Source organism: Lissotriton helveticus, chromosome 3_1, assembly GCF_964261635.1.
Source record: "Lissotriton helveticus chromosome 3_1, aLisHel1.1, whole genome shotgun sequence".
NCBI classification, from domain to species: Eukaryota; Metazoa; Chordata; class Amphibia; order Caudata; family Salamandridae; genus Lissotriton; species Lissotriton helveticus.
Genome location: NC_136061.1, coordinates 357,537,624 through 357,565,151, shown reverse-complemented (window position 1 = coordinate 357,565,151; position 27,528 = coordinate 357,537,624). Strand labels below are relative to the sequence as shown.

The 27,528-nt window shown below is 52.0% G+C and overlaps 1 long non-coding RNA gene and 1 pseudogene across 1 annotated transcript in view; both read right to left on the bottom strand.

Annotated features, from left to right (window-relative positions):
• The window catches only part of LOC144822468 (uncharacterized), a 299,543-nt gene that overhangs the window by 55,594 nt on the left and 216,421 nt on the right, over positions 1–27,528 (bottom strand). The window lies entirely within an intron of this gene.
• Positions 269–1,421, bottom strand: LOC144825447 (18S ribosomal RNA; annotated as a pseudogene).

Here is a 27,528-nt window from a genome sequence, read left to right as displayed (position 1 = left end):
CCTCTTTTCCCCGGATCAGCTGGGCAGGGGTTCTACCCTCCCCGAGAAGCTGACCGTGAAGGTGAGCACCCGAGGCGTGCATGCACAGGCAGCCAGTGGGACACCACAGACAGCCACGCATGGCACGCAGCCTGGCGCCCCGGGACGGGCCTGGGGCGGACCGGTCTTCAGCCCCCTCCCCGCTGCGGCAAGGAGGAGAGGCTAGGCATGTCGGTGGCATACCTCCACAACAGGACCGGGTGAGGGACCCTGCCTCGGGCCATCAGGGGTTTGACCTTGTGGGGGTAATAAGGGAAGCGGATGGCCCAAGCCGCATCCCGGGGAATCCATAGACTTTGGTTTCCCGGAAGTGGCTCGGCGGGTCATGAGAATAACGCCGCCGAATCGATAGTTTGCATCGTTTATGGTTGGAATTATGACGGTATCTGAACCTCCGACTTTCGTTCTGGATGAATCAAAATATTCTTGGCAAATGCTTTCGGTTTGGTTCGTCCTGCGTCGGTCCAAGAATTTCACCTCTAGCGGCACAATACGAATGCCCCCGGCCGTCACTCTTAATCATGGCCACAGTTCTGAAAACCAATAAAATAGAACTATTCCATTATTCCTAGCTGAAGTATTCAGGTGACCGTCCTGCTTTGAACACTCAAATTTTTTCAAAGTAAACGCTTCGGACCTCCAGGACACTCAGTTAAGAGCATCAAGGGGGCACCGAGAGGCAGGGGCAGGGACAGGCGGTAGCTCGCCTCGCGGTGGACCACCAGTTCAATCCCAAGAATCCAACTACGAGCTTTTTAACTACAGCAACGTTAATATACGCTATTGGAACTGGCATTACCGTGGCTGCTGGCACCAGACTTGCCCTCCAATGGATCCTCGTTAAAGGATTTAAAGTGTACTCATTCCAATTACAGGGCCTCAAAAGAGTCAAGTATTATTATTTTTCGTCACTACCTCTCAAGTCAGGAGTGGGTAATTTACACTCCTGCTGCCTTCCTTGGAGCTGGCAGCTGTTTCTCAGGCTCCCTCTCTGTAATCGAACCCTGATTCCCCGTTACCTGTAGTCACCATGGTAGGCACCGAAAGTACCATTGAAAATTGATAGGGCAGACATCCGAATGTATCGTCGCCATCACGGGGATGTGCAATCGGCCCGAGGTTATCTAGAGTCACCAAAGCGGCCGGGCGTGCCCAGATTGGTCTTGGTCTGATAAATGCATGCATCCCGGGAGGTCAGCACTGGTCGGCATGTATTAGCTCTAGAATTACCACAGTTATCCAAGTAACAGATGGCGCGATCAAAGGAACCATAACTGATTTAATGAGCCATTCGCAGTTTCACTGTACCGGCCGTGTGTACTTACACGTGCATGGCTTAATCTTTGAGACAAGCATATGCTACTGGCAAGATCAACCAGGAAGCCGCCCCAGCTGATGGGGTGGGTTCGGGAGCCGCATGCCCGTCTCCCCGACCCGAAACTTTCGCACACCCCTCCCTCTCGGGAGCCTGCTAGGGGAAGAAGCCCGCCCGCCTGGCCGGGAGGTATCGCTGGAGGGGTGGAGAGGTGCGGTCGCACGGGCACTGGCAGGCCCAGCCATCTCCCCCGGAAGGGAGAGGTGGGCTGAGGCACAGCCTGAGCGAGATGCAGGGGGGCAGTAGCCTGGCGGTGGCGGCATCCCTAGGAAGGGTCGTTCTGAGCTGCTGTGGAAATGCGCTAGGCAGAGAGGGGTGACAGCATGGTGCGCGGGGCCTATGGACCTACCGGATGGCAGCGTCCGACCTGGCGCCATCCGACCACTTCCGCTTGGGCCGGACTACTGGGGGGCACAGGCTGCCGGGCCGCTTGGCATTCGCTCTGCTGGGTAGGGTGAAGGGCCTCCCACCTGGCAGCAGGCCCTTGAGTCAGACGGTCCATGCGGGATGGAAGCTCTTTGCCTGAAACAACACCCGAGGCTGGCCAAGCCGTCTATCCCTAAACGGACCAAGAGTGCCCAATCGATCGGAGTATGGCCAGGGCCTCCCCTGGCAGGCCGCCCTACGCGGGGAATGCTGGCTTCGGGTCCCTGCCTGCTAGCGGGGCTAGCAGGCTCAGAGGAAAGGCCCATCAAGAAGGGGCTGAGAGACAGTCACAGACCCGTGCCCCAGGGGGGCCCAGCGGGTGGGCCTGGGTCCTGCCGTCCCCTGTCTCAGAATGGCTGGACCTCACGGAGGTCTGACTGACCCTCTCCCTAGTAATCCAGAGGAAAATATCCCCCTTTTCTTGTAATCCGTGTGCACCAAGTGACAGAGGGGACCAAAGGCGTAAACGTGCCCGATCTCCTGATGCCCTCGCTGGTATCGGGGAGGCAAATGAGCCCTCATTGGGACTTCCAGTGATGCCAGGCCATCTGGTCACCCCATTGGAAAGCATTGGGCGCGACCAGATGGCCGAGGGGATAGGTGCGACCAGATGGCTGAGGGGAAAGGCTCGACCAGATGACCGGGCTCGAAGGGCCCGGCCATCTGGTCACTCTGTGCCCTAATGAAAGGGTGAGTGGGGGCCAGAAGCCCAAGGCCCAGGACCCCAGCTGGACCTCAGCCATGGGGCTGCGAGGGGGAGCCAGTGGGCCCTCCGTCCTGGGGCCCACGGACACCTTGACAGGCAGGTGAAGCGAGGGAGGTCTGCATAGGACCAATGGACCCCGTCGCAGGCCCTTGGCATGGCGGCATGCTGGGGGCATGGTGGGCCCCTGGACCCAGCCGGGGTTCCCGGGCCCAAAGCACAGGGAAAGGCTCCTCGGGCACGCGGGACACCGTCCCGGACACCCTGCCATGCAGCAGGCCGGGGACAGAGCCCGGGGTAGGGAGGCCGCCCTCCCCGAGGCCCTCAGAGGCCCCGGATGGAGCTCCTGAATTGCAGCCAAGCAGTGTGACGCTCCTCAGGCCAGGTGGAACCCTGTTTTGGGCTGCTGGTGGAGCGGCAGGCCAGGACACTGAGTCTGGGGCCTCTGGACCCTGTCGGGGCTCCCGGGCAAATTTGAGACATCCCACTGGCCCGTGGGCTCCCATCCTGGGCCCCACGCCACACGTTGAATCGGGGGATGGAGCCCCGTGCTGGGGGTCTGCGTCCTGGCACGTCCGGCTGAGGACCGCTAGGCCGAGAGGGGTTTTGGAGTACCCTGTCCCTAGTAATCCAGAGGAAGGGTACCCCTCGTTCTGGTAACCCGTGCGCACCGTGAGACTGAGGGGAACCAATCCGCAGCAGCACCCAACCTCCTGGAGTCCTGGCTGGGATCGGGGAGGCAAATGAGCCCTCATCGGGACTTCAGGGGCAGCCCTGCCTTCTTGTCGCCCCATTGGAAAGCATTACTCGCAACCAGATGGCCTAGGGGGTAGGAGCGACCAGCTGGCCGGGACCGAAGAAAGGCAATTTGCCAGCCAGAGCCTTCGGGGGAGGGCTCCCGCCTGCCCTTCAGAGGGCTCGGGGCTCGGACCAGGGGCTGAGGAAGGGGGTCCCCGACAGACCTCTGACCAGGGGTCCTCCAGGCACCTTGAGAGGCTTACAAAGCAGGAGGGAGGCCTGCCGGGGCCCGACGGATCCCTGCCCTAGGACCATGGTGGAGCAAGGGGAAGGAGCCCGATCCTCTAAGCCCGGCCGGACGTCTGAGGCAGGCACATGCAGGGGAGCCCTCCTCAAGGTCTGCGTCCTGGGCCCCCTGCACACAATTCTATGCCACACAATTCAATTCCAGGCTACTGCACTCCACACAATTCCATGCCACTCACGCAATTCCAATCCATACCACACAGTTCCACTCCATGTATTCGATCCCACTCCACACAATTCCACTCCATGACACACAACTCCACTCCACATCACACAATTTCACTCAACTCCATGCCACGCAGTTCCACTCCATGACAAATAATTTCAATCCATTCCATTCCATGCCACACAATCCCACTCTACTCAGTTCTATTCCACACTACACAATTCCTCTGCATATCAGCACTTTCACTCCATATCACAAAATTCTACTCCACTCAATTCCACTCCACATCTCACAAGTCCATACCACACAATTCCACTTCCCACAATTACAGTCCACTCCACTCAAACCCACTCCATGTCACTCCACACTACACAATTTCACTCCACTCCACACAATTGCACCCCTCCCCATGCCACACAATTCATGCCACTCCACTCCACACAATTCTGTTCCACTCCACACCACCGAATTGCACACCACACAATTCCACGCCACACAATTTCACTCCACTCCACACAATTCCACTCCACGTCAACAATTCTACTCCACTCCATGCCACACAATTCCAAGCCACACAATTTCACTCTACGACATACAATTCCACTCCACTCCACACAATTTCTTTCCACTCCACACCTCACAGTTCCACTCCAAACCACACAATTTCACTCCAGTCCATGCCACATAACTCCACTTCATGCCCCACAATTCCACTCCACACCATCCAATTGCATGCCACATAATTGAATACGAAGCAGCTCTTGATAAATCCAGTTTGATTGATTGAGTGACAATTCCACTCCACTCCATGCAATACAAACCACTCTATGCCACACAAATCCACTCCACACAGTTCCCCTCCACTCCACACAAATCCACTCCCCCACCACACAATACCACTCCACTTCATGCCACACAATTCAACTACACTCCAGCCATTCAATTCCAGTCCACACAATTTCACTCCACTCCACACATTTCCACTCCACTCCATGTCACACAATTCTACTCCACTCCATGTCCCACAATTCTACCCCAAAGCATGCCACACAGTTTCACTGCACACTTCTACTCCACACAATTTCACCCCACTCCATACATTTCCACTACACTCCATGTCACAAAATTCTACTCCACTCCATGTCACACAATTCTACTCCACTGCATGCCAAACAGTTCCATTGCACACTTCCACACCACACAATTCCACTCCACGCAATTCCACTGCATTCCACACAAATCCACACCATTCCAAGCCACACACTTTCACTCCACAACATACAATTCCACTCCACTCCACACAATTTCTTTCCACTCCACACCTCACAGTTCCACTCCAAACCACACAATTTCACTCCAGTCCATGCCACATAACTCCACTTCATGCCCCACAATTCCACTCCACACCACACAATTCTACGCCACTCAGTTCCACTCCACACCACACAATTTCACTCCATGCCACGCAGTTCCGCTCCATGCCACACAATTTCACTCCACTCCATGCCACATAATTCTGATCCATGCCACATGATTCCATGCCATACCACACAATTCCACTCCACTCACATAATTCAATCCACGCCACACAGTTCCACTCAACACATACAATTCCACTGCACTCAATTCCATGCCACTACATGACACACAATATCACTCCACTTCATGCCATTCAATTTCATGTAATACAATTCCATTCCAATCCACACCACACAATTCCACACCACACAATTCCACTCCACTTCACTCCATGCCACACAGTTCCACTCCACTCAACACAATTCCACTCCACTCAACACAATCCACTCTATGCCACTCCACACAGTTCCAATCCACGCCACACAATTCCACTCCACTCCACTCCATTACATACAGTTCCAAGCCATATAGTTGCACTCTGTACCAGAGAATTCTACATCACACACTTCCACTCAGGGCCAGACTTGGAACCCAAAGCATCCTTGGCATTTTTGTAGGAACAGCCATGGAGGGGTGGGGGCCGAGGAGGGGTGCATCACTGCTGTTTTTGTCACTTGTGGCCGCAATGCTGCAATACTGCCCCCAGTAACAAAAAAACACCACCCACTTCTGCAAAACTGGCCACCACCCTTCCAGCCTGCTGGGAAAATGCCCGATGCCCATCACGACCAGTCCATCCATGATCCCAGTCCATGCCACACAGTCTCATTCCATGCTACAGCATTCCACCCAACTCCATTCCACGTCACACAATTCCACTCCATTCCACATAATTCCGCTCTACACTACACAATTCCACTCCACACAATTCCACTGCATACCACCCAATTTTAATCTATGCCTACAAAATTCCACTCCATTCCACAAAATTTCCCTCCACTCCAAGCCATACAATTCCATTCCACGCCACACAATTTCATTCCACTCCACACAGTTCCATCCCAAACCCATCCCCACAGTTCCGTCCATGCCATACAAGTCCACCCTACTCCACACTATTCCACTCCACTCCACACAGTTTCAACTCCACACAGTTCCACTCATTGCCACACAGTTCCTTGCCACGCACATCCACTCAACACAACAGAATTCCACTCCACACAATTCTACTCTACACCACAAAATTGCACTCCATGCGACACAATTCAGCAGCACATCACACAGTTCCACATCATTTCCCCCACTCCAAGCCACACAATTCCATGCCACTCCACCCCACACAATTAATTTCCACTCCACACCATCCAATTGCATGCCACATAATTGAATACGAAGCAGCTCTTGATAAATCCAGTTTGATTGATTGAGTGACAATTCCACTCCGCTCCATGCAATACAAACCACTCTATGCCACACAAATCCACTCCACACAGTTCCCCTCCACTCCACACAAATCCACTCCCCCACCACACAATACCACTCCACTTCATGCCACACAATTCAACTACACTCCAGCCATTCAATTCCAGTCCACACAATTTCACTCCACTCCACACATTTCCACTCCACTCCATGTCACACAATTCTACTCCACTCCATGTCACACAATTCTACCCCAAAGCATGCCACACAGTTTCACTGCACACTTCTACTCCACACAATTTCACCCCACTCCATACATTTCCACTACACTCCATGTCACAAAATTCTACTCCACTCCATGTCACACAATTCTACTCCACTGCATGCCAAACAGTTCCATTGCACACTTCCACTCCACACCACACAATTCCACTCCACGCAATTCCACTGCATTCCACACAAATCCACACCATTCCATGTCACACAATTACACTCCACTCCCCACAATTTCAATCCACACAATTCCATTCCATGCCACACAGTTCCAATCCCTGCCTCGCCACATAGTTCCACTCCACTCCACAGAATTCCACTCCATGTCACTCACTTCCACACCATGCCACACCACTATACACAATTCCACTCCACTCCATTCCACAGAGTTCCGCACCACTCCATGCAACACAATTCCACTCAATTCCACACAAAACAATTCCACTCCAAGCCACACAATTCCACTCCACACAATTGCACCCCATTTCATACAATTCCACTCAACTCCACTCCACACAGTACCACTCCACACCACTCCACTCAACTCCTCTCCACAGAATTCTACTCCTTGCCTATTCACTTCACACCACTCTGTGGTACAGCATTCCACTCCATGCCACGCAGTTCCACTCCAGGACACCACTCAATTCCACGCTACTCCCCTCTATGCCACACAATTTCACTTCATGCAGTTGCACTTAATGCCACACAAATCCACTCCATGCCACATAAATCCACTCCATTCCACACAACACAATTCCACTATATGCCACATAATTTCACTCCACACCACAGAATTCCAGTCCACTCCACACAATTTGACTCCATGCCACCAAATTTCACTCTACACCATACAATTCCACTCCACACCACACAATTCCACCCTTCCACATTACACAATTCCATGCCACACCACACAATTTCCATCCACTACACACCACATAATTCCATTCCACACAAACCACTTCCATGCCACACAATTCCACTCCACTCCACACAGTTCCTCTCCATGCCACACAATTTCACTCCACCACACAACTCCACTCTACACGATTCCACTCCACACAATTCCACTTCATACTGTGTCAATCAATCAATCAATCAATCATGCCATTTGTATAGCGCACTACTCACCCGGGAGGGTCTCAAGGCGCTTGGGGGGAGGGGTACTGCTCAAACAGCCAGGTCTTGAGTCTTGAGTTGCCCTACAATTCCACTACACTCAAGTCACACATTTCCACTTCACACCACACAATTCCACTCCACACAATTCCACAGCACACTTCCAACTCCACAGCGCCGAATTTCACTCCACTCCACACAATTCCACTCCACTCCACACCTCACAGTTCTACTCGTTGTGACACAATTCCACTCCACACCAATCTGACATTCCATACACACAATTCCACACCATGCCACTCCACACAGTTCAATCCACACAATTCTACAGCATACCACACAGTTCCAACCCCCCTGCCTAGCCACATGATTCCATTCCACTCCACAGAATTCCACTCCATGCCACTCCACACAATTCAATTCCACTTCATACCATGCCTCTCCACTCAACACAATTCCCCTCCATCCCACACAATGTCAATCCACTCTGTGGCACAGTATTCCACTCCATGTCACACAATTCCACTCACTCCAAAGCACAACAATTCCACTCCACTCCACCCCACTCCACACAATTCCACGCTATGCCACTCAATTTCACTCCATGCAATTCCACTTCATGCTACACAAATCCACCTCAATGCACTTAATTCCACACTACACAATTTCACTGCATGCTACACACACAATTTTACTCCCCTCCACGCCACACAAAGTGACTCTACTCTATACCACACAATGTCACCTTGCTTCACACCGCAGTGCCCCTTTACTACATGCCATTCCACACCACACAATGCCACTCCACACCATACAATGTCACACCTCTCTACTCCACAACACACAATGCCAGTCCACGCCATACAATGCCGCTCCAAGCCACACAATGCCACTCCACAATATACCAGCCCACTCAATGCCATTCTATTCCAGTCTACTCAACGCTATTCCACGCCCCTCCACACATTACCAATTCGCTCCAAGCCACACAAGCCACCTCACTTCACATAATGTCATTCAACTCCTTGCCACAGAGTGCTCCTCCACTCAATCTCACTTCACTCCATACCACACAATGCCACTACAATCCACTCCACGCCACACAGTACACTCCACATCACAAAGTGCAACTCTACTCCACCTCCAGCCACATAATGCCACTCCACTCTATTCCACACCAACAATGCCACTCCACTCCACACAGTGCCACTCCAGACCACACAATGCCACTCCAGGCCACTTTACTCCACTACATTCAATGCCATTCCACCCAGTGCCACTCCGCTCCATTTCACCCAATGCCACTCCATGCCACACAGTGTATCTCTAATCTACTCAATGCTACTACTCTCCACAAAACACAATGTAACTCCACACAATACCACTCTACTCCACATCACACAATGCCACTTCACACATACAAATTAACTCCACACGATCCAACTCCATGCCACACAAAGCCACTCCACAACACACAATGTCTATCTACTCTACTCAATGCCATTTTACTTCATACCACACAATTTAACTCAACACAATGCCACTCCACTTCACGCCACATAATGACTTCCAGTCCTTTGCACCCAATGCCTCTCCACGTGACAACTTATCAAAGCCAATAGATCTCACATAAGCTATATGTACTGACTTTGTTAATGCTTGTTTTCTTTTTCCTGAAGAACTCAATGAGAGTGCGTGTTTAATCTAGCTGTCTCACATACATACTTTTCTTCATGCCCCAAAACCCAAAAAGGCCATAGTGCAATCAAGCACAGTGTCATGGGAGAGGTGTGGCACAGAAGCAAGAGGGGCTGACTCTGGAGCATGAGGCTCACGGTTCAGTCCCTAGGGGTGATGGCAGTACAGCTCAGCATCATGTGACTCTGGGTAATAGCTCTCCCTGAAGGCCCCTAATCCCTTGAAACCTTATGGGGTGATATGTTTACGCTTTACGAATATGATGATTTTTATCTACAGTGTGCTATTGTGCAACCTCAGCTCCATGTTACAAACTCTCCTTGTGCTTCTGTTTTTTTTTTATGCATAGCGAAATATGACCCACGGGGATTGGAGCACTTTATGTGAGCACCAGTTACTTTACTGTAGAAAAAAAAACCTTTAATCAAGTAATACCAGAATACTCACTTATTTAGACGCATCAAGAAATTGTGTTGACCCACTGGAGGACATCAACCACTAGACTCCTTTAGAGACTGAAAATATAGATAGTGTATATGCAAATCTCCATGATCTAAGGTCATCTGGTCCCCCATAAGAGGAAGCCTGTTCCAAACAAAGGGCCTGATTTAGATCTAGGAGGATGGGATACTCTGTGACAAATGTGACGGGTATCCCTTCTGTCGTATTACAAGTAGCATAGGATATACAGCATTTGTAATACAGCGTATGGGATTTCCGTCACGTTTGAGACGGAGTATCCCATCCATCAAGATTTTGATCAGGTCCAAAATATTTAACATCTGGTGTGCAACAATCTTTAAGCAAGGCTTCCAACAATTAGAATCTGTTCCAGCTTCCCAAAATGACACACACACATACACACACAGACACAGACACACTCTAATGTGTCTCATCATGGGCACTGTTGTGTTTTTTATTTACATTCCCCAATTCTTCTCTTTTGTAATTCCTCAAGCACAATTTAAGACATCTTCAATGGCCATTGGTTTCTCTGTGGGGCATATTCTCAAGGAGCCATCGCCGAGTTAACGGCACTTTATCGCAGCCAAAGTCATGATAAATATATCTCCCCATTCACAAGCTGGTGCTAACAGCCCACAGCACCAGTTCACCTGTGATAGCAGCCGCAAAAAACATTGCCACATAGGACCCCCACAACTATCGCTAATGGGATGCAGAGTAGGCGTTCCCGAGCAAAAAGCAGCGACAACACCACTCTGCAACATTCTCAAAGACCAGCCACATCGGCGATAAGATCCCAAAACAGGCGATAATTCGCGTTAGCAGCAGGAAACTAACGCCTGCTCTGACCTGGTGTAAAGTCGGACCACAGACTGCACCACGAACGGGCGCCAGCCCAGATCCACACCTGAAGAGCAACAGATGCCATGGAGCCACTCATCATGCAGCCCGGAGACCCAAGAGGGCCACAACACCCACCACCACTGCCCCCAGGACACCCCCTCACGGGGCACCCCCCTTGCCCCCAGACAAAGACATGCCACATCGACTACATGGAATCATGTACCAAACATTCCGCCTGATGACGCACAATCACATCCGATTACATGCATGCGTTGACACAAAAATGAGCATCACACATTCAACTTTGAAGCAACAAATGAAAATGTATTAAAACAAGCACAGAACAGAAATGAAGACACATGGCTGCCCCCCCCCCCCCCCCCCCCGGGGCACTCTGTAGGTCACAGCCTGCAAGACAAATACCATGATGAGAAGGTGTGTCCTGCACACAGCAAGGGACAGAGAGAGAGGGAAGGAGAGAGAGAGAGGGAGTGAGAGATAGACGGACAGAGAGGGGACAGCGAGATAGATGGACAGAGAAAGGGGGAGAGAGAGATAGACAGACAGAGGGGGGAGAGAGAGAAAGACGGACAAGGAGAGGGAGAGAGAGATAGATGGACAGAGAGGGGGAGAGAGAGAAAGACGGACAGAGAGGGGGAGAGAGAGATAGACGGGCAGGGAAAGGGAAAGAGAGATAGAGGGACAGAGAGGGGGAGAGAGAGATAGAGGAAGAGGGAGAGACAGATAGACGAACAGAGAGAGGGGAGAGACACAGAGAAAAGAAGAGAGGGAGAGAGAGTGCCGACACTACGCACCCAGGCCACACTGCTCACCTGCTGCCACCGGTGTGTCTCCAACCACGTGCCGGTATGTAGTGCAGTCCACCAGGTCCCACATCTGAGACAGACCCGTCTTCTGAAACAGAGTCCAGATACATGAATGGCAAAGTACATACAATTGCACATGACATCATTGCCTGTCCGCCCCTGCACACCCAGGCAGCTGCACCCCAGCCCCTGCGCACCCTGGCAGCTGCACCCCAGCCCCTGTACACCCAGGCAGCTGTATCCCATCCCCTCCCACTGCCCAGCAGTGCATGCCTGCCCCTGCGCACCCAGGCCTCACTGCTCACCTGCCGCCACCGGTGTGTAGAAATGAGTGCCCACCATGTGCAGGTGCAAGCCTCAAGCCTGGGCCCCGTGGACATGGCACCCTCCATATCATGCAGCTCCGCGGGCCCCCAATTCTCACATTTGGTGCTGGGTCTTGATTTCTCCATGGCAGAGGACATACCAGTGCACCCCGCACCATCGCAGGCTGCACTCCCTCTTAGCCTCATGGGTACCACTAACTCTGTGATCCAGGCGGCGACGCCGCGTGGCAGTAGACCTGCGCTGCCCACTGGCTCAGGCCTACACTTTGGTCCAGCAGGGCACACAAAACCTGAGCTGTCTGGACTGCAGGGACGGGGCATCATCGCAGGTTGCACACCCGCTCAGCACTTAAGGTGCCCCTACCTCAGTCCACCTAAAGTCACCATCCCGTGGCGGTGTGCCTGAGCCGGCCACAGTGTATCCAGTGCCACCAAGTCTGTGCCCCGCTAGTCATGGACCCTCTATGATTTGGTATCGTAGTGCAGACGCCATCACGTCACCTTCCAGGCCTGCGGAATGTGATGTCGCAGGCCCCTGGGCCCCATGCCTACATGCACACCACACGGATACAACCCGAGAGAGGTTGGAAATGACGTCGTGCACGTGCGCACAGCCCTTTTTATTGGCAGGGTCACATGTGCTGTGACGTGTGTGCTGGATGGGTGAGATGTAGGTGTAAACCAGCCGTGAGGGAGTGGCTGTGGCAGATCACTACAGGGGAGACCTGGCACCCGTAGCTTTGTCGTTTCCCCCCCGTGAGCGTAAGCATAGTGGGCTGGCCTGGTGTATGCCAGTTTCAGCGTAAGAGTTTGAAGAATGACCCCAGGGTGTCACGGCTGCTGGCTCCTCGAGGTCGGAACGATGCTCAAAAGGGGTCCACCTTCTGACGTCCCTGTATTCTGACTAGCTACAACAACCAGAGCACCAAGGCAGTCAAGCGAGGGAAAGGTAGGGGTAGGAGCAGCAGGGGTAGGGACATCTGTAACAAAAGAGGACATACGTTAGTACACACTCCTCAATTTCCCTACTCTCCTGTACTGTTAATTCGGCTCAAAAACAGTACCTGATATTAGCTCAGGGGAATGAACCCTTCCCTCTCTGAGATCCTTCTCTCATTTGCTACCCGATTGATCTACGAGAGAAGAGCGAGAATGGAGTTACTCTTAGTACCTCATACCATTGACCCCCATGCTCATACACACCCCAACACCATACGTACCATAAACACACCCCCACGTTCCTAAAAGAAATTCGGGTCCATCAAACTCTCAGTTCTCCGTGGACAAATTAACGTCTTCCTTTCTCATAAGACTCCAACAAAAGTATATACATCGGTAGTCAGTGATCCGCTACCCCAATGATTGGCAATAGAGCGTAGCTCTCCCTTAGACTCTGGTAAAACGGAATGGCAAGAAGAAGAAAGTAAAGGTAGCCTTACCGGCAGGTCCATAGGATTCAGAGGATTATCTCGCTGCACTCTCCGCAATGCGATCGTTGCAAGCATCCGGAGCATAAAGAGATATGAGAGTTCCAGAAGGGGGCAATCCTGCATCTCCTGACTCTCAGTTCCGAATCACCAAACAACCCCTAAGAGCAGTCTGCTTGATGCGGCCTGGGAGGGGCAATCCTGCGTCTCCCGACCAAATCTCAAGCAAGAGGTATTTCCAACACCAAGTTAAATCTGCATCAGCACTCAGCCGAGTGTTGATTCATCCAAAAATACGTGAGGACGCGGAAGGCGCAATCCAGCGTCTCCTAACGCCTCACCAGAACAACTTTGGCAATACCAGCCGGTAAAGCCGCAGGCGTGCTGACTCCTCTGAGCAACTTCGCTTCGCAGCCGCGAAGCTGAACATTCAACACAAAGGCAAACAAGGAACTCCGCAGCGGCTCCGTGGGGACAGGGCGTCCGCACCCAGCAGACTCCCAAGGACAAATCACGTGCGAGGTTCTCAGCCTCCCAATGTGCTATATGCCTTCCTGGTCCGTCCCCCCTACCGCTAGGCATTCTGGGAGATGTAGTCCTCCCTATTCGTCCATTCGGCAGGCACATCCGTCAGACCCTGACACAGGGCTCTGGGCGTGGTTCCGTATGGGGCTGGACAAGGAAGGATCTAATGCGTGTGTCCCCGTTGTTGCGTCGGCGCACACCCGGACATCATTCGGCAATGTGTCACCCTGTAACCCAAGTCCAACAAAATGAGCCACATGGACATAGGGGAATTCACTGACCCTACATTCATCAATACTACCACACATGAAAGACCATAGACACAACACATATGTGTGATTCGGAATGTTTAATGCACATTCAGTGGAGTGTTGCATCTGGAGGAGTACAGGGCCATGCAAACCCCACATGACGATGTTGGCCCATGGAGGGCTAGCCAGAGTCCTTCAGGGAATGACAAGTCCAAAGGACGAGGAAGAGTTCAGTCTGCAGTCTGATTGCTGTGTCATTGGCGATCAAACAGAATATGGCAGTCCATGGCGATGTCCAAGGCGAGTGTCGCAGAGTGCATCGGTGGACAGTGGAAGGTGATGATGCAGAGGGCAGAACTAAGCTGAAACCGGCCATATGGCAGAGATGAATGCTACTGCGTCCTTCTTACCACAATGGCACTTTCATCTGCCTCTTACTCCTCTGCTGTACCATGTCCCTCATATGGGGGTGGTGCTGGCCTTTCTCCAGCACTGTGTGGCAGTGACACCCCAGGGGCCGGAGGTGGAATGTCTGTCACACATGGTTGTGAGGTCATTGAGGAACCCAGCTACCACTCGCTGGTGTGCAGCCGTGGCAGCCGCTCTTTCCGCATTGGCCCACTCAATGGTCTCCATGAGCCTCAGCATGTTTCCCACCTCACGGGCGAGCTTGATGGAGCCACTCTGAGTAGTCAGTCATTCTCGTCTCTGAGTCAGGACTTTGGCAATGTCAGCCATGGTTCGTTGGAGAGCATGGAGCGGACTGTGGGTGTCCGTTAGGGACAGTGAGTGGTCGCTGATGGGACTGAGACACCCACGTATGGCATCTAGTTTGTCTGCCATGCGGTCGAATCCCACCCGCACCTGTTCAGCCAGCTGCTCCTGGCATCCCAACACACACGGCATTGGAAGGCCATGTGTTCTTTGTGGGGGCCCTGCGAGGCAGCCGTGGTGGTGGGTGCTGCCTGCTGTGTGGTCTGTGCAGGGTTGGGGTGTCCTCGTTGCAGCTGGGCTGCCCTGCTCCTGAAGATGGGTTGACGTAGCTGTCAATGAACTCTTGAAGGGCATCGGAATCGAAGCTGTGGTGCTCCTCTTTGTCATCAGAGAAGAGAAGGTTGGGCTGCTCTGCAAGAGGTGTTGATTGTCCCTCTGCAATGTGAAGGGGAGATGCAGTTTAACACTGTGTTCACATGTGTGTTGTCGCATTGTACATGTTTACATACAGACTGCATGACTGTGTACATCGTGGCTGTTTGGGAGGAGCTGCCTATTTGATGGGGGACAGTGGACATTTGGACAACAGACTTGTATGTGTTCGTACTTGTACATTGTCATCTCACATTTTCCTGCAACACCACTCGTGCTTGGTCAGTGTCTACACCCAGTCGGCACCAGTTGTGTCCTGTGTTCTGTTGTGGAGGTGTTGCGGAGGTGTTGCGATTTGTGCCATATTGTTGTAAGTGTTGCTGTGCTCTGCATGTTATGTGTGTGTGCTGCATTTCGGGGGTGTGGCCACTGCTGCTCTGTTTTGCTGCCCCTCATCCCTTTCCTGCGATGTGCCTTTGCCTTCGGTGCTTATACAGTACTGAGATGTATCATACTTGGGTACATTGGTTTCTTGGTGGTGTTGGGGTTTGGGGCATGATTTGTGCGCAAATGTGCTCTACTTAATTGTGCATGTGTGCCATTGTGACCCTCTCACCCCGTCCCCCCGGTCCCTGGTCGTTACGCACCTTGTTGCTGTTGTGTTTGGTCATGTTGAGCGGTGTCAGGTCCCCCGATTCCAGTCACCGTCTCCCCACTGAAGACTGTGGACACCATTTCCTCAATGTCGTCCAGCTCCTCCTGTGGTGCAGGACTCCCACCTTCAGTCATCATTGCTGCATTCCAGTTGTTGGCCAGTTACAGCTTGGCTTTGCGCTTGATGTCATTCCAGCCCCTCTTGACCTCTTCCATTGTCCTCTTCAGCACTCTGACTGCATTCACCTTGTCCATGATGGACTGCCATAGTCCATTTTTTGTTGCCAATGACACAGTGGAGGTGACGAACAGTTGCTGATGGTGATCGACCACCTCCGTTATCAGGATCCTGTTTTCATGCGGACTGAAGTGCTTCTTCCTACTCTTCTTCTCCTTGGCCTTCCCTGACCTCGAGGTCCCAGGCAGGTCTTCTGGAGGGCTTCTGGGGTTCTGGTTCTCCTTCCTACTTGCTCCGTCAACATCCATTGTGCTTCGCTGTTGTTTGGAATTTGTTTGTCAGTTTTTTTTTCTACTTTTATGATGGTTTTTTACACCTGGCACGTGTGACTTGCAGGCCTGTAGCTGGTTTTCACTGATTTAAGTATCGCAATTGGCCTCATCGCAGCTTTTTTTGCGTTCGCGTTTTGCATTTTTGCATTCGCGTTTCGCATTTTTGCGGCGTGGCGTTGATTTTATTACGGTCAGGTGACGCTTTATCTGGAGACTATCTCATGGTACCGCCTTGTTGAGAATGCTTGGTTAACATGGCGTAAATTTCCCGCAATACAATGCGATGTTGGAAGTTGTGTTAAGTAACTTTTGCGATGGTTATCACACGCTCTTGAGAATATGCCCCTATAACTTTAGTATATGCCTCTATTTCCCTCCACTTCCGTTCTGCTATTTCATCTACAAACCTCTCCTCATGAATACTTTTATTGTCATACAGCAGATATATAATAGTATTACCCAAAGCAAAGGGATTGAGCTGGACATTATGAAAAAACATAATTTTAGGGCAAACACAGACCTCCCTGCACCCAGGAGAAGAATGAATCCCATCACCTTTCGTTTCCATTGTGGCAATGAACATGCTCTGATTTATACTGGTCTGAAAAGCGTCCCTAAGCTATCTTTAATGAGTGATGTCATATTAGCACCTAGTTTACTCCTCATCCTTTTTACCTCTTTCCTAAATTTGTTCTCTGTGTTCTTTATTTTACTATCATTGTACAGGATGGGGTCTACAGGAATTTGCCAAGCGGGCATGGCATTTACCTGGGTACTAAGGACAAAAGAGTGTCCGAGTACATAAGGGACCTAAGGCTCCAGGCAGAAATCCTCTTGGACTTCACACTCACCCTGCTGAGAACGCAGTGTCCTGTCAGGCGCATTCCCACAAAATGTGCATTTCCCAGTGCTCATAAGGAAGTTGTCTTTGGCTTCCTGATCCAGGAAGCTTATTCCAAGAGTAACTTCACATACATAACTTTCGTTGTCTCCAAGGGGCAATAGATAGATGAAAGAGTTGTGGCACAGTTAGAGGTGACCACATGGGTACCATTTCCAAAGCTCAATGGGGATGCCAGCTGATGCTGCCTCCCAGGCATTGTGGGCAGCAAACTTCATTGACCACTTCTAGTGTCCATTGGTACTTCCACGTCAATTTCCTAGAAGGCCATTTACATTGATAGTGACAGCGTGTGAGAGGACTGAATCAAGCCTAGTGCCTACCTGGAGCCCAGGTAACCTTTTTATTATGTGCACTTTGCCAGTCACCATAAGGCACATGGTCACTGGCAAATTCAGAGAGTGTTCTTTCCAAAAGAGTGAAGACTATAAAAGGGCAATGTACAGCTTACTAGGTTTGTAGTTGTGTTAGATGTTCTTCTAATGCTCCAGATGATGGTCTCTGCTATTTGTGAAGTGAATTGTAAGTGCAGTTGATCGGTCTCATCGAACAAATCCAGCAATATTAGAATCAGCCTGTCTTACCTTACTAATTCCCTTTCACCTTCCCCTTCCTGAATTACTCCCTCGGCCAGTGTGTCCTCATTACCTTGGCACCTATTACTTCCTCCTCCACTGCAATGGTATTCATAAGTGAATTTGTACTATCACACACTCCTCCCACACCCCTATACACTTCTTCACACTCAATGGTGACTAGTTATGTTCACTTCCTCTATAGCTCCCTCGCCTCTCTTTTACACTCAGGTAATAAAATCAGCATGATAGGTACAATGCAAAATATATCTTTGAATATCAGTGTAGACCACCAGGTGAAATGCGTGTTTTTGTTGCAGAGAAAAACATCGTGGGAGCCTTGGAGATGTGTAGGGTGCCAAGTGAGGGTGGTTCCCTGTCGAAGGGGCAGGTATGTTTTATTTCTTGCTGCCCCACGGTGGGAGAATTAATGATGAGATATTGAGTGACCAGGGAACGTTCTGTTTTCCATCACTCTGGATCCCTGCGTGAAGTGTTGGGCGGTTGAATGCCCTATACCAATAATGCAGCGTTTACCACGTCTTTCACACCTACTTTCAATCTTGACTTACACCATCATTAATTGTAGAGAAATAGATTTTATCAAGTAAGACAATGGTAGAAAGATTAACAAAAGTATTATTACTTGTGCAAATATATGGTGTCTAGCTTGTCTCGAGCCAGCTATTTACAATGCAACATTCTTCTATTATTAAAGAAACATACCATGCTACAGGTGAATTTGGATTCTGGACAGGGTCAAAGATACTTAGTACAAAATCCTCTGCATCCCGAGAATGAAAATTACAGCGGGCTATTATTTCAGTCTTATTTTCAGCTGTCTATAACACTTGTAAATGCAGTTGTCTCTGACTGTCGGCCAGGTTGGGAAGAAACCGCTCAGGGTAGCACCATAGAATGATTAAGGACATTCCTTTTATAGCAAATAACAACTATGCTTCCCGTGCCCATGCTGGCTGTACCTCACTCTATTATTTTTCTTGGTCAGAGGTGGTATGGGGGAGTGGGTCGCTCATCATTTTCATTCTTTAGGGTCACATCCTCTTCGATATGTAGTGGCAAATCCGTGTCTTTTTAGGTCTCGCACCTGCGAACGGATCGCGAAGCGATCGTCGCTGCGAGACTCTTTTGCAGTCAGTTTTGCTTACAAGGAGCCAAGGGAGACAGGAGACAAGGGATGTGCACGCGCGCGTAAACGGATCAGGTCGCGTGCGCTTCCTGTCTCCCATGGCTCCTTGTAAGCAGACACACACGCAAGCACACACACACACACATACAGAACCCCCCCGCCGCCGCCGCACGCACACACACACACACACACACACACACACACACACACACAGAGAACCCCCCCGCCGCGCGCACACACACACACACACACACACACACACACATAGAGACTCCCCCACCCCCCCGGCCGCCGGTGCGCATACACAGATGCACACACACACACACATAGAGAACCCACACACCCCCGCTGCCGCTTGCACACACACACCCTTGCCCAGCTGGCGGCCACGGCACTCGTCGCTCACCACCACCTCCTCGATGCGCCGGAAGGACACCGTGTTCAGGCTCCAGTCCAGCAGCAGCAGCCGGGGGCAGCAGCAGTCGAGCAGCAGCTGGGGGTCGAAGAGCAGTGTGTCGTCCGGCATCATGGCAGGAGGGAGCAGCTACGTGTCCAGCCCCGGTCGCCGATACCAGCGCGGCAGGAGCGCGAGCCTCTGATGTAGCACGGTGGATACGGGCTCCTAGCGCGCGCCGAAACAAGCGCAACCACAGGGTGAAATAGCTTGAAAACAAGCCACGCCCCTAGCGTGACGGAGAGGGGCAGGAGCCAACTGATGTGCACACTAAAGCAGTATTTTGGGTAAAGACTGTCGATTGAAAGCATTTAACTTCGACCGAGCTGCAGTCTGTTAATAGGATCTGCAACAGCATAATGCTGCCTTTCTTTCCTTAAATGTTCTTCACTGTCAACAATATGCAGTAACTTAGTGGTAGTTTTGCTTTGAAGACTGTATTCTCCAAGTTTCAACAAGAATTATATTTGATCATACACCTGGGTGGCCACGTTTTAGTCGTTATGTTACAGGATGCACTGACGTGCTCGTGGAGACACTTTTCACACTTGGAAAAATCGGAAGATGTGTTTTTGAGGAGCGGGGTGACTTTGAGTCATTGAGCGCATTTTCTGGGCATATTGATGAGGCACAAGGGGCATTCACTACTGGCTCAGACAGTGCAGTTTGTCGAGCCGGGGCCCCACTGCCAGAGGCATCATTGAAGTTTCTCGCCGCTCCATGTTCGGGGGTGGTGTAGAAGTTGGGGGTGTGCTGAGGCCAGTGGCTATATGAGGGGTTCTTCCTGGCTCAGTGCCTGCTGGTTTACAATCGGGATGCACTTTAGAACCCTCATTTTATTACACTGTCTGACACAAAAGGATCACCACGATGTGAATGCACACTAGCTACTGTAAACCGTATTCCAGTGACAATCTTTGTGACAATACTTTCATACATAGTGCAAGGCCGCGAAGATTCATGGGGGATCAAGAACCCTCTATCTCCGTGATTTGTCAGTTTTTTTAAAGCCTCATTGTTGTAACGTTGTTTTTCTAGCGTTCCATGTTAGTAAAGGAGGTACCCAGTTAACTTTAGATGAAGTGAAGGTTTGAATGGTAAAAGGTCTGAAACATCTCATGTTACTGTGTGGTCCATAAACTCCACGGGCTTGCAACTCTTGTTTACATTTAATGTCTGTTCTTGTGGTGACTTGAAGTTCCTGTGTCGTTTTATTTCATAGCACTAGCACCTTCTTTTAGCAGGATGTTGTGAATCAGTAAGTATCTATCGTTCCTAACTAATTGTTTAGATCTATAGTGGATTGGAGAGGTAAAGTTTAAAATTGAGTTGTTGTTATCCAGGAATGCCAAGTCATCTGTCTGTAGTCCATATTTATTTCTCTTTTTAGGTCGAGGACCGGAAATGCTGGCTTGCCAGCTTCCGGGAGGAGATCTTATGTTTCTTAGTAGGGTCGTTTAACCCTCCTCTCTCCTCCATTGGCTGGCTTCCTAAACGGAGGCCAGCCATTGGAGGAGAGGGCCATCACTTAAATTTAGCCCCGTCTCTTTCGGATTCGGGGGCGTAAGTTTTGCTGTTCTTTAGCTCGTGATGTCGTCCGTCACTCAGGACAGCAAAACACGCCCCCGAATCCGAAAAATTTCAGAAGCTTGAGGCCGCCATTTCTGGAGGACCAACGTGGCAGTCGCCTGCATAAAAATAAAGCGGTCCCGCCTGCATTGCGAGATCATGGCTAATTTGCCTGGGGTGAACAAAGGAGACCTATTACACTGTGTGGCCCCAACATCTACATGAGTGCCTTTTGCATTTACACCCCGCCTGCACTGAGTCGCCCTCTTTCTGCAGCTGTGGCCTCCGTACCACCAGGGAGCAGTGCTGCCATTTTCCTTTGCCCTACCTGTGGATCTACGCTCATATCCAGGATGTGAATTGGCTACGTCACTGTGTGACCCTGGGCACTGAATTATCCCGGACTGCTGTTCCTTCCGCCAATTTAACAAACACTGAAGGCGCTTAGAAGTACGATAACCCGCAATGGAAAGCGATATATGAAAGTTGGAGACTGACATTTATGGCGCCCCCAGGGGAGGAGACGCTTCACAGGACTGCCGTGGCTGGAGAAGGGCTGCGGTGACTCTGCCGTCAGAATCCCGCAGTGTGAGAGAGCCCTGCAACGGAAGCAAGAAAGAGAGAGGGGCCCTGCAGAAAACCGGTGAGTGCCTGCAGAGACCCGGTGCCTGCAGAGACCCGGTGAGTGCAAGACCCGGGTTGTTGGTTTCAGGGAGATGCGGGGCTCATCACACCCATCACCGAACGGCCCCGACTGGCAGTGGGCCGCTCGAACGAAGCTCCCACGTGCCCCCTGGATCTACTGTTGACCCTCTGCTCTGAGTTTTAATTTGTCACAAGTGTATCTATGTTTTGTACCCAAGTATCGTGACCCTCGGTATTATTGAACTTTTACAACACCTTTCATGACCCTGACCATGCAGCCGCAGTCGGACCACGGTGATTCGAATGATAAAAGAACCCTTCACTTCCCTTTAGCCTTGTGTTTCTTTGTGTTTATAAATCCAGTAACACAATAAAAGAGGGCAGCACAAAATATGCACTGTTTATGGCTGGCTTGAAAGTGCAGCTGTTAGTCCACCTATTGTTAACAATTATTTAAAATATACGAGGTGGGTCTCAGAGATGCCACCATCGTCTCCGGGCGCTTTAGGGAGTTTGGCTCACCGCTCAACAACCCAGCAGCTCTGACTCTTCACCCTGAACATCCCCCGGCAAATAAGGCTCGCAGGTGACCAGCTACAGCGGCTCTAACTCTTCCGTGAACACCCCGGGCTGGTATAGCTCACCCATGTATTATAACTCACCCCGAAGAGCCCAGCAGGTCTACCTCACCGTTGAACACTCCACCGTACCCAGTCCACCCCGGATTACCCCAGCAGCCAGTCCAGCTCACTCTTGGAGCTAGCCCCAAATACCACCAACCGGTCTAACCCCCCTTTAACATTCCCAACATGTATAGCTCACCCAGTTATAGTTCACTGGTAAAAATATTTGGAGGTCCGAGGGGCCGTGCCTGAAACTGCTGCACTCGGCAGACACGGAGGAAGGAAGGGGGAGAAGTCAAGTGTGACCCGGCAGCCGAGACAGCCCGGAGCGGCCTCACTTTAGCAGGCTCTGCAACCCTGAGGGTGGCGGGGGGCGTCCGACTGGGAGTGCCATGAGGTGGCATGCGGCAGCGGGCACACGTATACACAGGAGCGGCGCTCCTAGCGCGTCAGACCCTCTGATTGGGCGGGGAAGCCCTCGGCTTTTATGAGGTGGCATGCTGCAGTGGTCACGCATGTAAACACAGGAGCTTCGGCCGGCACCGCCTCTCCCTGCCGCGATATCTTTGCTTTTCAGCACGCTCATGATGCAGTCCTCCTTCTCCTCAGATATGCGCCTGCCCGAGGCCACGCAGTGGCCATTGAGAGGGCGGGCCACTAGTCTCGGAGGGCCGTCCCGCCCCCCAGCAGGATGTTCAGCTTCACCTCCTCACTGGTTGGAGGAGGCGGCTGCTGGCGGTGATTCACGTCCGGGGCGGCGGGGAGGGGCCTCCATGGGTACTTAAGTTCCTGTACCCCGTTGGAGTGCCTCTTTGCCGCTCCGGACGCCGTCGCGAGCTCGTCGGGACACTCTTTTGGTGAGTGGGGCCTACGGGCCTACCCCCCCCCCTCCGCCTACTCCCTCCATGCAAGGTCGAGTTGTGGCGAGGCGGCCCGCTTAGTGTCGGGCCACTGGGGAGGCAGGGGCCGTAAGGCGGCAAAGATTCAACCGACCCCCCCCCCTCCACCCGCCCCTTCCTTTGGGGAGCGGGCCATGCTGCTTGCCCACGTGGCGAAAGGGCTGCGCAGGGGGTCGGTTTCCTTCCGTTCCACCCCGGTGATACTGTTTTTCACCCTGTGCCTTCTCACCTGGGGTGGATGATTTTAGTGGCCAACAGGGTCGCCGGTCGGGCCGAACGGGGTGTCCCTTTTGAAGGAGGGGGGAAATGTAGTGCCCCGCTAGGCCGGAGCACATCCTACGGTCTCGACCCGGCCCCTGAGTGGACGACTTGGGTATTTCTTCACTCGGGCCGGGCAGGGGCGGTGTGTTTACGCGTAGGTTTGCCTGTATTATTAATTTTCTCTTGTCCGTCGACAATTACGTGCTATGTGCGGTCACTGGCGCTGCCCGTGTGTTGTGTGCCTGTTTCTCCAAGGCGCACATTATACTGTCTAAGCGTCTATTATAAATGTATCTCACGAGCGTTTGATTGCGAAGGATAGCCTGTCGGTTGATCCCTAATCTAGGGAGCCGGTTCGAGCCGCGGCAATGTGTCTCAACATCGTGTGATTCTGGCCAAGTCACATAACCCCCGTGCCTATCTAAACTTGTGAATTCATGCCTCCGGGTCTTGTTGGTGCTATACACTCTAGCAGATAGTTGTGCATGGAGAAGCGGTTGAATGAGGGGAGCGTTGGCCTTCACTAGCTGTCCGCCGGAGCTCCAGGCAGTGTTCTAAGCGTTATCACCAGGGAGCTATAGCTCAGTGGCAATGCCGTCTGCCTCTGGTGGCGCAGGTTCGAAGGGTGCACGGTATGCTTAGAGCATAATGAGGATCGGATACATATAACGATTGCGAGGCCGTTCTATTTATGGTCAGGCACAGCGCGTTATGAAAGAAGCAGTGGGAGCAGATGGGAAACACGTGCGCAGGCGTTAGCTGCTGTATTCTCCGGGCAGGACATTTCAGCCAGGCCTGCCCCAGAACGACCCCGTATTTGCATGGAATCGTTCTGCAGGTTCTACGCTTGTTAGCTTTGTGTTTAGAACTCTCAATGCCATTGCGCTTCAATTAGTGTTAAAATCGGTCTGGAGTGTGACAGGGAGCCTTTCCTCAGCCCGGTCTGACTTTGTTCGTTACTGCTCACTGTGTCACAGCTCTTCATTTCATTTGTTTTCTATGGTTAATGTCTCTGAGAGCATGCTGTATGTGCCGTCGGTGCCTAATTTTCGACATTTTCTCATGATGGACTTCTTTCCTTTAGGTAAACGCTCATAATGCACAAGTCTCAGAGTCAACATCTTGACATTCTCTGGTGAGGGACAGTGTTCCCATTGTTAATGTGCCCGCTTCTACACGTTAAGGCATTGCACAGGGGCGCATGGTCACAAGTTGAGCGTGGCACGTCCCCTACCATTGCTCAAGCGGTTAAAATGCGAACACAGGCTTTTAATTGTGGCTGCCCGCGCATTCATTGTGAGGGGATTGGGGGACTGGGGCGTATGGCATCGGCCATGGCGCCCACCCCGGGCCTCCGAGGCTGGGTGGTTGTGAGTGCGGAGCGGTGGTCCCCCCCCAGCGAGCGCGGGTAGGTTTGCTCAGTTTTAGGACTGAATCTTCCGGTGTGTCCCCGGATGTATGGCCTTGGTCGGCTGTGCTTGTTTTTCCGCGGCCAATATAGCTCAGTTGGTAGAGCGTTAGAACGAAAATCCAAAGGCCCCTGGTTCGATCCCGGGTTTCGGCAGATGTTTGTGTTGCCTCAAACATCAATCATTACAAGTTAAGATCGCGAGTGAGGTATGATTTCTATTGAGCGGGATTGCCTTGTGTCCTTCGCCGATTTGGCTGATCTGTAGTCTTGATTTGTGGGCTCCTGCTCCGGGGGCATTTCGCAGTGGGCCCATGGGTGGTTCACCGTGCGCGAGGCAGGGCGTGGTGCTTGCCACGAGTCGTGGTTCATTTCCCGACGGGGCCTCGTGCGGCGTGGGGGGGTTTTCGTGGTGTGTTTGGAGTGCAGCGGGGTTGTGTGAGTTGCGGAGCTCCGCTCGTGCCCACGGTGCACAGATTGCTGCGGCTGCGCTCCCGCCGAGCCTGGCTCGTCCCGTGCCGTCCACCTTGTCTTCAGGTGGCCTCTGCTTCCTGGGACCTCGCCGCCACGATGTGGGTTGGCAGTCTTGCCCCCTCCGCCGAGGGGCAGGGGTGATTTTTCAGCCTCTCACCCGTCACGTGCTGGTGTTGCGTGTCTTGCGTTTCTGCAATGCGCGTTCGGTTTGCAGATCGGTTTCCAGGCCCATCCCTGGCGCGCACGCCCTGGTGTCCGCCTTTCCACCCCCCCAGCAGTGCCAGTATGATATGAGTATGTCTATGCGGCACAGTGCCATCATCGTGCTATGGGGCGCGGTTTTGCGGGGTGCTTCTTATACCCTGCGTGGGTGGCCCGTTCCAGGCCTCGTCAGGTTTTGCGCGTAGCATCCGCGCTAATTGTGAGTGGCACTAGGTGTTGGGGGGCATGGGGTGGCCTCATGGCGGTACAGGGGTAGGGTAGCAACTGTTTGAGTTGAATGTTTAGTTCTCGGCGCATTTCATTTCAGCCATGCTTCTGTGAGGGGGCCTTAGGCTCAAGATTCATGGTCCTTAGCACATCCGTTGGCCCAGGTTTGTTCTGCAGTTTGCCCCCCCCCGTGCGCAAGCGACGGTATTCCTTTTCCCCGCAGTACATGGTCCTTTGAATATCTGTTGCGGCCCAATCGGGTAATTGATCGGAGGCAGGGGGTGGCGCATATACAGGGGCCGATGCAATAGGTGAGGTCTCGCGGTCTCACCGGGTAGTCGCTTGGCCCGGGCTCAACTGGGCCCCTGTTTCTTCGGGCCCCCCCCCCCCCCGGGTGGATACATTGCGCCTTGCCGTATCGCTAGGTTGTTCTCGTGTGCATTTACATAATTTTCATATTTCCGCGGGGGATAGCACTCTGGCCACGACTTCACATTGTGTATACTTTTCCCTCTAGGTGTTGCAATCTGCCGCGGCAAGCACCCCGAGGGTGGTGCGATAACTTGCTCCTCTTGCAGATGTATGCCCTCACAATTTTGTCGACTTTGTCCAAATACCCAGGTTTCCACATGATGAGGCTGTAATCTCCTGGTGCGTCGGCGAATGACGATGTGTACATTGCAGCCTGCTAGTCCACAGCGAGTCAATTTAGCCGGCGTTGCGCTCGTGAATTGCATACAAGGGATCTTTTGCATATCAGGGGTACTTCAGTGTTAGAAGGTCCCTTCTGTGTTCGCATTCTTTGACGTTGGTTAGGCTCCAGGGGTTGGCCAACCACAGCTGGGTCAGCCGGACTATGCAGGGCATGCAAGCATGACTATTACTCTGGCATGTTAAGCTAGTGTGAATAAGAGCACGTGTGGGCACGCGCCTGTAGACGCCCTTGGGTAGCCTCTGGTAGGCCTCTGGTTGTGGCTGCCGGCAAGTATTGTTGAGATCTTTATGTTCACACCCAGTCTTTTGATAGAATCTGCACGACCAGACTCCTGGTTGTGAGAGTTATTCATTTATGACTGTCCTTTGGGCCATCTCTCCTGGGGTGTCTTATGCTAGATATGGTGGGGCGCAGTTTCACTAGCGGTCCAAACTCAGAGAGAGGGTAGCATGTTGTCAACATGTTGTTGTGGCAGACTTCCATATCACCTGAACTCCCCGATGTGGACTTTCCTGGGCCTAGGGGAATATATATACTAGATTAGGGGGCTCCTTACTAACAATAGCGAGGGCATGTTAATTCAGGAGCAAAGTAACAGGGCAGCAGTCATCTTACTTACTGTTAGATTATGCAATCCTGTCCCTCTCATTCGTGAAGGTAGGGGGTTGACCTGCTTTAGTCGCTGTCAATCAGACTTGCCCTTGGTTTTGTGCGGCATTGAGGGCCTGGCCCATCACAGTGTACGCATACTGTTAGGTGAGGGGACAGCCTCATTTTCAGGAGCTTCTGTTTGTTATGCGGAACCACGCTGGAGAACTTCCCTACCCGCGGCAGTCATTTTGACTCATATTCAAAATAAGTAATACAGTTTCTACCTGTCCCTC